This window comes from Chrysochloris asiatica, unplaced genomic scaffold (assembly GCF_000296735.1).
Source record: "Chrysochloris asiatica unplaced genomic scaffold, ChrAsi1.0 scaffold00273, whole genome shotgun sequence".
In the NCBI taxonomy this organism is placed as follows: Eukaryota; Metazoa; Chordata; class Mammalia; order Afrosoricida; family Chrysochloridae; genus Chrysochloris; species Chrysochloris asiatica.
The window spans coordinates 1421720-1436044 of NW_006408791.1; the positions used below are offsets into that span (position 1 = coordinate 1421720).

Genomic DNA, 14325 nt, shown 5'->3' on the forward strand with positions numbered 1-14325 from the left:
GATATATATAAGATATAATCAAGATACAATCAAGATGTTCTCTCCTAATCCTATCAATCCTGGTACAATCAAGATAAGCTTTCTCAAGATGGCGGCTCCTGGAACAGCTGAGTGTCTTGATCCAGAAAATAATGAATTTCTGGATTCTCCTGCAAATTCCCCTGCTATAAACCCTCTGAACCTCCAAACATATCTTTATATTTGTTACAGAGTTCCAACACCAACTCATGAGTCCTCTTGACCCAGTATTCCGTGTTGTTGTTGACATCCACCCGATCCGCCATCTTCAAGGAAGTCCTGGTAGTGTAGTGGTTAAACAAACAAACAAAAAAACTGGTTGCGAACCTCGCGGTCAGCAGCTCAAATGCTCCAGGCCCTCCACATGAGAGAGATGAGGCTTTCCGCAACTTGCAGTTAAACAGCCTTGTGGCTTAGTATTCCGTGTTGTTGTTGGAGCTCCACACTACACGTCTCGCTGCTGCTCAAAGTTCTCGCTGCTGTTCGAAGTTCTCGCTGCTGCTCCTATCTCCCCCAAAAAACTGATTGTCATTTGAATGGCCTTCAGTGAAGCCTGACAAACCACAAACTTCCCTTGGCATGCAAAGATTCCATATCTGGAAGCTTTTTAGTACCTTCCTAGAATCTTTGGAGTCTAGGTATGGCACTGCAGGATAAGCACTGGATTGCAAGGTAGGTTTGAACTGCAAAGCTGATAGTTCATACCCACCGGCCACTCCTCAGAAACTCTATATAGGGTTGCTATGAGTCAGAACCTACACAATAGCAATTAACAACAACTAGAATCTGGGCAGACAAGGATCACCAGAAGTTTAGGAAAACCTTTAACATGAAGGAGGAAAACCAAAACAAACACAAAAATTAAAGGAATTCAGAGAAAACATATCACACAAGGAACAGTATAAAAGTTCAAAAAAAGCTGAAATTAATATCTTTAGAGCAAGAAACAATATTACTCTCATGAATCTATAAAAGAAACTAGTATTGGCAATTAAAAACATAATAGAACTTCTGGTAATTTGACCAACTAGGCATATGTACTACATGGACCCTCTACAAAGATTGTTGTTGTTAAGTGCCATGGAGTTGGTTCTGACTCATAGTGACCCTGTATAGGGTTTCTGAGGAGCAGCTGGTGGATTTAAACTGCCTACCTTGTGGTTTGAAGTCCTGTGCTAATCCTATAGTGCCACATAGATGAAATCTGGGAACTCTGAACTTTAGAAGAAAGGTTAATGAAGTGGATTGAGTGCTTACTGAGGGAAACTGAGTGGGGACATTGACAGAGGGAGTGACTGGTAAACAGTAAGCCAGACAAGGCACAACTATCTTGTGAGCAACTTTGGTAACAGAACGTGACCTGGTAGAGCAGATTCACACAGGAGGCAGGAAAGGTGTGCTTGTTTTTCCCTATGCTTACCTGGTCACCAGAGGTATGGTCAGCTTGCACCCTCATCCAGCCCCAGCACAGACCCTCCACATGAGTGGGAGTCCTGTCAGTGTGGGTTTACCTGTTTGGTTGCCTAGATTTAGGCAACTCATCTCTAAAGCTACAGAAACTGCAGAGCCACCAGACCTGTATTTAACAAGTCACCCTGCCCCCAGCTGCCCCATGGTCCTAGTAGACACTGAAATCAGCTCCAACAAGGACCTCCTCAAACTACTTCTGGATTTAGTGCACTGAACATAGATAACACTGAGGCCAATATGAACTTCACTTAGGAACAGGCACTCTGACCTCACATCCCTCCCACACCTGCCTCCTAAGCTCTGTGGCTTGCAGGAGTCCACCAGCATTTTCTCCTTTCCAGGTACAACAATAGCACTGTTTTTTTTGTTTTGGGGTTTGTTTTTTCCCTTTTGTTGTTTATTGTTTTTGTTTGTTTCTTCTTTCTCCTCCTTCATCTCTTTCCATTCCCTTGAAATTTATCCTTTCCTATCTTCCCACTTTTTTTCTTCTTCTGTTTCATTTTCCTTCTCTTTTTTTAACCTTTTGATCTTTCTTTACTACTTTCTACTTTTTCTCTTTTCAGCTTCTTCCTGATTTTTCTATCTTTTTTTTTTTTTAATTTCCTCTCTTTCATACCTCCATTTTCCTGTCTCTTTTTTGTCCTATTAGTTATTCTTAAGTGGTTTTTAAATTTTCTTCATTTTATTTTTCTCTTCTATAGCTCCATTTCACTGTCCCTCTTTTGTCTTTATACTTATTATATTTTTTTTAAAAAAAGAAGGAAGCATATCTTTGTTCTTGATGTACTGTACTTCTTCTGAAGGAGCAGATGCTTTTTATTTAATTGGGGGGGTGGGAAAGGAATTCTAGGGCAACACTATATATGGGAACTGAAAAATACTTAGGTAAATTATTTTCTTTTTTAAAAACTTTTTATTTTGAATTGACTGAAGGTTTACAATAAAATCATCAGCTTTATATGCAACAAATTATACGCTTGAGCAACGGGGAGGCGGGGCTTGATGGCGGATTAAGGAGAAGTGCAATGAGAATCTCCAGCAACAATAACACAGAATACCAAATGAAGCAGGTGTAGGTGATGGTCCCACAACTCTGAACTACATATAAAGGAACATTTAGAAAGTTTGAAGGCTTATAGTCAGTGGAATTTATAGTAGAAGCAAGAAATATAGTGTTTTCTCATTGGCTGGCCTCAGAAGCTCCTGGACCAGCCATTTTGGGCAAGAAGGATTGAGGGAAGGATCAGAGCCACCGTGGATACCTGACTAATCCTCAGAGATAAAGTTGTGAACATTGTTTTTGTGGGTTTTTTTTTTTTTTTTTTTTTTTTTGTCTCTGTTCATTGGTCTCTTGCTGTGTGCACACCTCCATTCTGTAAACTAGAGGGGGTGTCTCAGAGAGTGGACAACACCCCCCCTCCAGTCCCCAGAGGATTCTATTATGCATGCACACAGATCTGCTCAGAATTGGAAGGGACAGTTTCCACTTAAAACCAAATGGCCACAACCAGCCCTGAACTGTGTATCACTAGGGAAAAGACCTGAATGTTGGTTTGTGGAGCTGGAGAGAGACAGAATAAAAAGGAAACAGGTTGAACATTAAATCCTGAATTATGTCATAATGACTAACAGTGGCATCTTGAAATTTCTCAGGCGGCCTTGAAGACAAGACACTGAGAGAGGGACATTAAAATCATACTCATATTTGGCTACAGAATTTTTTTTTTTCTCTTCTTTCTTTTCTGTGATTATAGACTACATTTTCAATCTGTCTTTTTTCCTGTTGCTGTTTTGGTTTTTGGTCCCTTCTTTACCTTTAGGGGGATCTTTCTTCCCTAAATTACCCAAAAAGAGACAGCAATTGCAGTCATATAGTCAACCTACAATCACACCCTATTAAAATCCCACCAACCAGGCAAGAATCAATATCAGCTGCCATACACCAGATAGGCAGCCAACATGTGTGACAGTTACTCTGACTTGAGTAATAAGATGAGTGAAAATGGAAGCCCATCTCCTATTCATATCTACCTGGTGGCAACCAGAAAGCATAATAAAACATCAACATATAGTCATGAAATTATTAAGGTCACAACTAGCTGCTGAATATGCTCCCAAAACAGATGACCATCTCTGCACATGTGCAGAAACAAGATAAAGTGACTGAGACAAATGAGCTGGAGGTAGATCTAGACTTCATATTGGAAGTAGGGTAGGCTTTGGAAATGCCTGAGAAGGAATTCAGAAAAATGATAATGAAATGTATCAAAACACTTTTAAAGAGGCTTTGAGAAAAACAAGGAAGAAGTCAGGAAAGCACTAGAGGAACAATCAAATCAATTCAAAACCTACACAAAAAAAGGTCCAAATGATTAATAATATAATATCAGAAATGGACAAACACTGAAAGGGCAAAGGAGTAGAATTGAAGAGATGTAAGCCAGAACTAGTGAGCTGAAAGACAAATGTTTCAATACTGCTAAGATAGAAGAGCAAGAAGAAAAAAAGGATAAAAAATTCTGAAGAAGGTCTAATATTCATGTTGGACAACATTAAGAGGAATAACTTAAGAATTATTGGCATTCTGGAACAGGAAGTCACACAAGTCTGTTGGTGACTGCAAGCACTGAGATGCTGAGGCCCTGTGTCATGGACGAAAATCCAACAGAAAGGCCCTCCTCAGATTGCGGGCCAGGGACCCTGAGGGCCAAAGGAAGTGACCTCCTGATGTCCCGGGCTCGTTGGCTTTTGCAAACTCACTGGTGGTCTACCTCTGTATAATTTTTGTTGGTCTTATTATTCATTCTATGCTTCTAACTCCAGTAATTGTAGCTTCTGAGAAAATGGTTTCTTATGTGCCTCTCTTAATGTCTCCTCTGTGTTGGCAGTGCGTAAGGTCCTGGGAACAAATCTCTCTGAGGAACAAGCTCTGGCCACCTGGTAAGCATGTCAAAACTGTTCTTTATCAAGTTATTCAGTTATGTTTGATATTAACTTAATACATGAGCTCTTGATATTCATGTACAATATTAAAACCAAAACCTCTTCTAAAGCCGAGGCAGTAAAAGTTCCAAAAGCAGGTTTGCTGGGATTACGCAGGGAGGCTCGAGAGAGAAACTGCCCGGGGTATTCACTCAAGGTAGATTGGTAAATTCCGGGAGTATTGTTTAAAGAATAATAGTGGCATCCCCCTCAAACTGTCCCCAGGTGTAAACTGATTAACCTAGATGTTCTCCTTCCTCCTGAAAGCTTAAGCCAGGTAGCTGAAACAGCTTGACTCCCTTCAGACCTTTTAAATCCTTTTCACCTTTACCCATTAGGGATTAAGTGCTATAGGTATGTTAATTAGCCTTGAGAAACCTCACGTCACTGCCTTAGGTGATTTAAGCCTAAACAGTAATTTATAACAATGTTCTTGAGTTTTTGGAAAATTAAGAATGTTAGGTTATTAAGACAATCTGCAATGTATATTTTAGAATTTATTCCTGTAAATCATTGTGTCCTGTTTTGAACGATTAATCACATTTAATTTCTGTACCCTGTCTTATCTGAATAATCACCTTCTTTCTTTGGGTAAAATCCCTCCCTGAAAAAATAAAAGACGAATGCAGATTGAATGCTGCATGCATTACTGCCTTCAGTGCCATGCTGCTTGCCATGCAGAGTCTGCCTGCCAGTTTTGCATCCACTCTGGTCTCGGAGTGTCTCTTTTATTTCTCTCGTTGTGTCTTTGTGTATATTCTTTCTCTATTTCTTTTGCTGCCAGATCTCCCTACTTCGTGAACCAAACTTCCCTGTTGAGGCAGGTCCCCGACACAAGTCCACAGAAGAGATAGTTGAAGAGCTGCTGGAAGAAAATTTCCCTAACATCCTGAAAAGTGAAAAGATAAGCATTCAAGATGCTCAACAAACTCCAGGAAGGATGGATCTCAAAAGAAAATCACTAAGACATTGTTGGGGGCTGAAAGGCTTACAGGCTTCATAAAGCTTGGAGTCTGAATAAAACCAGACAAAGCCTGCTTATTCAACACAGGGAAGATAACTTTCCCAGTTCACATGACTCACAGCAAAAGACATTCATGCAGGGAAAGCAGCTTTTCCAAGATTGCCTGGCTCACAGTAAAAGATAAATTTGTAACTATGCAGAACAATGCTGACTTGCAGAAATTGCTCTATAAAAACCTCTTGCTTTCAATAAACTTGGTCACTAGCCATCAGCTTTTGATCCTTGCCTGAATTCTTTTCTTTTGTACATAATTTTCTCATCCTCGCGCTCTCCCTCAAGACCACCCATGAAAAGGTTTGAGCTGGACTCAGACCCTTATAAGACATATAATAATCAAGTTCTCCAAAATCAAAGATAAGGAGAGAATCCTGGCAGCAACTAGGGAAAAGAGAAGTGTTACACACAAAGGTAGGCAAATCAGATTAAGCTCAGATTTCCAACATAAACCATGCAGGCAAGAAGGCGATGGGTTGTTGTTGTTGTTAAGTGCCATTGAGTCGATTCTGACCCATAGCGACCCTGTATAGGGTTTTCATGGAGCAGCTGGTGAGCTTGAACCAGTTACCTTGCAGTTCAAATGACTTTTCAGTCTGATGCATTAGCCCATAGCACCACAATAGGACTCCAGACATATAAAACCCTGAAAGAAAAAAAAATGCCAACCAAGAATACTCTGTCCAGCAAAGCTGTCAATCAAATACGATGGTGTAATAAAAATATTCCAAGATAATAGAAGCTAAGGAATTTTGCCAAAGCCAACTCTGTACTGTAAAACATCCTAAAGGGAGTTCTGTGGACTGAGAACCTACAAGACCAGACAACAACCACAGATTGACATAAGTGGCAGCACCACTTGGAACTCAATTGACAAATGTAAGAGGTGAGAACAGAACAAAACTATAAGACTGAATTCAGATGATATGGGATGTCAATCTATGGTCAAAATAATTACAGTGTGAAAGAAGGTAAACATATAGGAACAGAGATCCAGGTGGTGAGAAGGTCAGGTAGATTACAGGGTAAAATCAACTGTTTTAAAAGGAGGGAAAAGTTCATAGAATATAAGTCAACATCAAAGGAAATTAATACTTCACAATATACCATGAAAATGAAAATCAAGAAGAACATGGAAACATTAAAACTATATAGAAATGATAAGAAAGAACAACAACAACAACAACAACAACAACAACAAAAAAAAACATGAACACAGCACAGGAAGGTATGCAGAACAAAGAAACCAGCAGCATCACAAAAACCAAACAAACAAACATAATGACAGCAACTATCCATACCTATACAGAGTCCTCTACCACTCGTCTGTCAGTTTGTCATACTGTGGTGGCTTTTGAGTTGTTGTGATTCTGAAAGCTATGCCACCGGTATTTTAAATAACAGCAGGATCACCATGGTGGAGAGGTTTCAGATAAGCTTCCAAATGAAAGCAGACTAGGAAGAAGGAGTGATGAACTACTTCTGAATATTTAGGCACTGAAAACCTTATGAATAGCAGAGAAACACTGTAAGATATAGCACCAGAAAATGAGACCCTCAGGTTGGAAGGCACTCAAAATGCGACGGGGGAAGAGCTGCCTCAACTCAAAGTAGAGTTGACCGTAATGACCCAAATGGAGTTAAGCTCGTGGGAGAAAAGGCCACAGGACTTTCATTTGTTGATGGGGCACAACTCAAAATGAAGAGAAACAGCTGTAAACATCCACTGAAAATAGGAACATGGAATGTACAAAGTATGAATCTGGAAAAATTGGAATTTGTCAAAAATGAAATGGAACACATAAATATCGATATCTTAGGCATTACTGAGCTGAAAAGGACTGGTATTGACCATTTTGAATCTGATGGACCACATGCTTTACTATGCTGGGAATGACAAATTGAAGAGGAATGGGGTTGCATTCATTGTCAAAAAGAACATATCAAGATTTGTCATGAGGTACAATGCTGTCTGTCATAGGATAATATCCATGCGCCTACAGGGAAACCCAGTTAATACCACTATTATTCAAATTTATGCACCAACCACTAAAGCCATTGAGGATGAAATAGAATTCTACCAACTTCTTCAATCTGAAATTGATCAAACATGCAATCAAGATGTGTTAATCATTACTGGTGATTGGAATGCAAAGGTTGGGAGCAAAGAGTAAGCATCAGTAGTTAGTAAATATGGCCTTGGTGATAGAAATGGTGCTGGAGAACACATGTTAGAATTCTGCAAAACCAATGATTTGTTCATTTCAAATACCTCCTTTAGACAGCATAATAGATGACTATACACATGGACCTCACCAGATGGAATATGCAGAAATCAAATAGACTATATCTGTGGAAAAAGATTGTAAGGAAAAGAAAGAAAGACAAAGGAAAGAGTCTTGGCTTCAACAGCAGGCAGGTTTATTGAGAGTAAACCTGGGAGGGGGTACTCTTACATCACCAAAGGAGACCAAGAGCCCATCTGTTCCCTTACAGACTGGAGTATTTATAGTCCGTGTGGTCTTACAATGGGTGGGGGTATGGAGATTTGGGCAGAGATATGGAGATTTTCCTGAAACCTGGAATTTCAGGGGGAGAGGGTCTCCAGGTGTAACAAAGACCCAAGCTTCCCGGGAGATCAGAAACTCAAGCAGGACCCCATTCAGTGTCAATTGGGGTAGTTGCAATGCCATTCTGTTGATCAGGCACAAGGTCCTTCATTCCAGACTCTTGGTGTTAGGGGAATAGGGGCAGACAAGTCTCTTTGACTGCTTCATGCTGATTTATGGGAGTAGATGGGGGTGAGTCTGCAACAGGTAAATGGTTGCCACCTGATCTTTTGCAATGGCAGTGAGTTGGCCTGCAAGAAATCTTTGGAAAGAATTTATCATACAAGGCAAAGAAGGAGTAATGGTCCTATAAAGCATAATAACCAAGGGAGGAGGATATTTGGGGTGAGAAATATGCAGCTGCCTCATAGAGGTCTTTGATTTGAAAATTCTCCTGCTAGGGTGTCAATCTGATCTTGAATTTGGGATAGTTATAGAGATATTTTATACAAGTTTTCTCCTAGGGAGGAGGATATTGTTGTGAAGTGCTGTTGAGCCTGTATACGGACCCTATATAGGGTTTCTGAGGGGCAGCTGGTGAGCTTGAACTGCCAACCCCACAGTTCAAATGACTTTGCAGTCTGGAGCATTAACCACCAGGGAGAAGGATAGAGACTGTAATTCCTGTTGCTCCAGTTTCTAAGCCTGCTGCTATTCCTAGGCTGACAAGTAGGGGGATAAATTGCAGTGCATGTGTTTCGGCTCAAGAGGGTGCTTATTGGGACTAATATAGGTTGATCTTCAAAAAAATAGGTTATGGGTGGTGACATGTATGCTAGAGTTCATGCACCGGTCCAATTAGTAGGTAGGCACAGTAAAGGTTTTTTCTGTATAGGAAAAATACTCCTTGGTGAGGGTTACATCCTTGGATGTGGAAAGTTAAGAAATGTTGGGGCCTGTCCACAAGTGCTGCTCTTTCCCACGCTGACAGAGAAGTTGCTAAGTGGGTTGCTCCTAAAGGTTGTAGGAAGATGGAGTAGGCAAGGCTGGAGTTGTGCCTGCTTCTAGTGCTAACCTGTGGGTTTCAGTATGCAGAAACACCAGAGTGTTATTAATGGGTAATATGTGACAGTCTCTCCTGACTTGGGGGCCTGTTGCCTTGAGGCACATGTTGAATGGTGGGTAATCAGTGGATGTGGGGTGTCTGGAGTCACAGTATTGTGAAGTGGCTGTAGATCCTACTGGTGGTGTAATATGAGAGGGGTGAGAAAATCTTAAGGGGTGACTGAGGGGAAATGGTTGAACAGGGATTGTTTGAGGCTACAAACTTTAGGGGCTCCTGTTGTGGCACTATAGGAGTTTATATATGTGGGTGGTGGGAGTTTTAGGGTTTATGTGCAAGGTTTTTGAAAGTTCCTACAGGAGAGTCCAATGAAAAACTGGGTCAGGTAATACACAAGATAGGGTGGGATGTTAGATCTTGGGCCTTTCCTATTGGTCCTGTGGTGGGTGTTGTAGGGTACTGGAGGGGTTGGATGAATGTTTGGATACCCTGTAGGACGTTTTCAGCTTCTTCTGGTATGTTTGTGATGATCCGTTTAGAGGAGAATATTGGACCTTTTTGGGGTTTGAGAAAGCCATGTTCATAAGGGGGCTGGAGTGGCTGGAAAAAGTGATGAGGTAGAGGCTAAACAAATCCAGGAAGTATCATTTATGTGTTGTGGTAGAGCTTAGTATAGGAGGGAGGCTGATAGGTTTATTAAATGTTGAATTGGTGATGGGTGAGGGTTGGTTAGAACAGGATTAAGAGTAAAGAGAGTGAGAAGGAGATTTGGGGGGTGACAAAAAAAAAAAAGTATGACAGAAGAGTGTAGGGGTTTGGAATTACTAGAAAAGTAGGACACACAGCTTAATTAATCTTAAAGGTCTTGGATGACTCTATATGTCCCATCGGGTTTTGGTAGTGGGAGAATAGGAGTGTTGTGTGGAGAATGGAAAGGTATGAGGATGTGGGCTGCAAGGAATTGGGAAACAATAGGTTGGAGGTAATGGAGATTCTCAGGACTAAGCGGGTATTGAGGGACAGCGATTTGACACATAGGATCCTTTAATGAAATTTTATAGGAGTGTGGTGATGGGAGATGACAGAGATGTCAGTATCCAAATTATGGGATTATTTGGTGAAGTTTCATGGGGACTTACACAGGGATCAGGTGTCTGTGCTAATAGAAGATTGGGGTGTGTCTTAGAAATTCAATTTCTGTAAGCTATAATGCCCTAAAAGAGGAACGGGACATTGGGGCATTACTAAATAGGAACAACTGAGGGGTGGTGTTTGCTTGGGAGTGGCAGGTATGCCTTTTATTCTGATTACTGAGACTGAGGAAGAGAGGAATACACTGCTAATTTCTGTTAGAACTGACTCAGCCCAGTATCCAGTAGGAAAGAGATGGTCTTACTGGATACCATCCCTACTACCCTGGGTTCTGAGCACATATTTGCTGTGGGGGCGGAGAATCCCAGTCAGTTTTCTGAAGAGAGCCAATAAGGATGAAGAGACCCTTCATCTGTGGTTGGGGACTAAAGATTGGACTGACTTGGGAGGGCGTCCCTGGCTGAGGAAGTCCATCTTCCAGTGGCCCCATTGACCATTCTTTTGGGTATGGCTTGGTCGGTGGCCTCGGGCATGATTTTGCCCAGTGTCTAGCCTGCCCACATTGAGAGCACATTCCAGGGAGTATTGTGCTTTTTCCTGCTCTGGGCTGGGGTGAGTGTGAGGTGGCAGACACTAGGCCTAATATTGAATGTGGATTTTTTACTTTTTGGTTCCTCTGTTCCTCATCTTGGTTCTTAAAAAAATATTTAAGAATGCTTTTAGAAAAATTACACTATGGGGTTGAGGACCTTCCTCTAAGTTTTGTAATTTCCTTCTAATATTGGGTGCAGACTGGTAAATAAACTGCAAATAAAGGAAAGTTTGGCCTCTTGATTCTGGGTTCATATTGGTATACTTTATCATGATGGGCCTTGGGTGACCTCACATAATTTATCATAACTGACAGCCTTATGGACATTTTTATCCAGGAGCTCTGGTAGCGTAGTGGTTACGAATTGGGCTGCGAACCTTAAGGTCAGCGGTTCGAAACTACCAACCGCTCTGCGGGAGAAAGATGAGGCTCTCTACTCCTGTAAAGATTTACACCCTCAGAAACCCTGTACAGGGTCGCTATGGGTCGGAACCGACTCGACAGCACTTAACAACAACAGCAACACTGTAAAATAATCGTGTAATCCCTTTGTTGGGTGCCTTCACTTTCATGCTGTTGATTCCAATTAAGCTGTCTGCAGAGAGAGGGCATCTGCCGCTTTACCACAGGGTGAAGTGTGGGGGCCTGCTCATGGAAGGCATTAGCATTGACTTCTGCTGATCTCCATATGAGTTCCTTTCCCTCTGCGGTCAAGGTGTAAATATCATGCTAAGTTAAACTAAAAGACTGTGTTGTCTGAAGGAACTCCTTGTGGAGCTTGACTGGGTTTTCAGAAAAGGATCCTAAGCATTCTTGGATCAGGGAAAGACTGGGCATAGAAAAAGGAACATGAATTAGGGTGGGGCCATTGACCACAGCCTCATCCCTTAAAGGGAGGATAGTTGGTGCTATACTGGTATTGGTGGCAAGGGAGGAAAATCTTAGGAAGGGACAATGGGTGGAGGGGGAGGTGTAAAGCCCGGTTCAAAGGGTGGGGGATATTCTTTTGCAGGATCAAAGGGAGATTCAGCAGGAGTCAGGTGAATTTGGTGAGCCCAGCAAGGGGAGTGGGAGGAGAAAAAGGTTTGGAAGTGGGGAACCTGCCATTTTGCCATTTCTTTATAGAAGTTGTCAATGTCTCTGAAAATTTGCAAGTCAAAAGTGCTGTTTTCTGGCTATTGACTAATTGCAACCAGGCTATCATGCAAAAATCAATTAATTATTTTTCCGATTGATTTATATTAGATGTAATTTCTTTATTCAGAAGACAGCCTAGAGGGGAGGGGGGTGGTTTGCAAAGCCCCAGCTCCCGTTTTGGGTGGGTCAAGGAGTCACCGCTGAAGGCAGTGTCTGCCTTCCCACAGGTGAGAAGGGAGACTGCCAGAGGTCCGACTGTCTAACCGGATGGCGTGGAGAAGGTTATGGGTTTCCCCGCACCCTCTGCCAGGAGAGTCCAAGTGATCCTCCGAGGATCAGGGGACATGGCAGAAAGGATCTCCTGGGATCCTCAGGAGAGAGTGCCGGGGCTGACTTATCTAGACCCAGGAATTTGTGACCAGTGTTGGGTGAGGAAAGATCTGGCAGAATGGCCTCTGAGATTTGGAGCCATGTAAAAGAAAAGACAGACTACTTGGAAGTGAGCGGTTGGGGAAAAGGACTTTACAAGAGTTTTGAGTGAGCCACCAGGGGTGCCCTGGCCTTACAATCCTCGTGAAAAGGTCCGGGATCCCTCATAGTCAGTTGCAGAGGAAGAGAGAGAAAGAGGGAAGAGAGAGGAGAAAAGCGGGCTACTCATATGAGCAGTCAGAGAAAGTGATTCTAGGTTCAGGAGTTTTGAGAGTTTGCTGGGGTGTGCCCAATCAGAACCTCACAATCTTCCCGGACTGAATCTACAATCTCTTGCAGTCTGCTGGAGAGAGAAAGAGAGATGGAGAAAAGTGATGGAGAGCCTGGCTAAACAGCAAGGACAGGTTTGGGAGGGGGTGGAGTTTAGAATGGGCTAGCTGCATGGGGGATGAGGCCTTTGTGAGGCCTTGCTAGAGGGTGGAATTTAGATGGGGCTAACTGGTGGGAATGGAAAATTTAAAACGTAAGGAAAATACACATTTAAGAGAGTTATGGTGGTTGATAGAAAAGGCTTAGACAAAAAGGACCTCCGACCACTTTCCGTTCCGTTGGAGGAATTTCTCTAGATCTCTGAGAATTCCATAATATAAGGTTTTCAAAGCATACAGAGGTGTTTTGGTTTAATTTCAGATTGTAAATGAAATTTTTTAAAATTGATCAAGAGACACCCTAATGTGGCCTCTTTTTCTGTTTTTGAGATATGGGTTCCCACGATTAAAGGGAGAGATAAGAAGCGGGTGGTCAGCGCACACGATGTTTTTCTACAGGGTGTCCTGAGGAGAGAAATATCAAGGCTGGAGACAGGAGGGAGAGCCAAAAGAACAACCAGAGCGTCCCCTGTATTGTTCAAATGGCGGGCCCCTGAGACATACAAGAAAGGCCTGCCGAGGCCTTATGTCTGGGGTCCGGAGGAGGTGTTCTCTAGGTACCTTAGGGAAAACCTCCGGAGGCCAACTTACCTTCCCTGTGGGAACGACTAGTGAGGAATCAGCTGGTGGTGGATGGTTGGAGCCGGTCTGGAACGTGGTCCTGTGTTTTGCTGGAGCCAAGGAATTAGGAAGGAGAAAAGGGAGACAACTGCCCAGACAGGCAACAAAAGTTGTGAACGCTGCAAGTCCCTTTAGAAGCTACCGGAGAGTAACCCCGGTCAAGCCTCCTCAATTGGACTTGGTTTGCTCGCAACTCTGAGATGTCTCAGAAGGAAAAGTTAATCTCACGTCTAAGGATTCACCGTTAGCAACCGTGCCTTAGATGGTGAGGAGAGGAGAAAGTAAATTTCGGCTTACTCTCCTGTGCCCCACGTTGGACACCAAAATGTAAGGAAAAGAAAGAAAGACAAAGGAGAGAGTCTTGACTTCAACAACAGGCAGGTTTATTGAGAGTAAACCTGGGAGGGGGTACTCTTACGTCACCAAAGGAGACCAAGAGCCCATCTGTTCCCTTACAGACTGGAGTATTTATAGTCTGTGTGGTCTGGGATGAGTGAGTGCCTCCTGTGCTGCCTCACTTTCTTGAAAGATTTCAATTTTTATTCCTTCAATTTCTGGCTAGTTTACAATGAGCGGGGGTATGGAGATTTGGGCAGGAGTATGGAGATTTTCTTGAAACCTGGAATTTCAGGGGGGAGGGTCTCCAGGTGTAACAAAGACCCAAGCTTCCCGGAAGATCGGAAGCTCAAGCAGGACCCCATTCAGTGTCAATTGGGGTAGTTGCAATGCCATTCTGTTGATCAGGTGCAAGGTCCTTCAGAGACAATGGAAAAGTTCCATGTCATCAAGTGAAAATAAGGGCAGGGACAGACTGTGGAACAGATCATCAATTACTCATATGCAAATTCAAACTGAAGCTGAAAAAAAATGAAAACAAGCCCATGAGAGCCAAAATATGACTTTGAATATATCCCACCTGAATTTAG

The 14325-nt window shown here is 42.4% G+C and overlaps 1 pseudogene; it reads left to right on the forward strand.

Moving 5' to 3' along the window:
* Positions 1–12265: 12265 nt before the first annotated feature.
* Positions 12266–14325, forward strand: part of LOC102812236 — a 10885-nt pseudogene continuing 8825 nt past the window's right edge.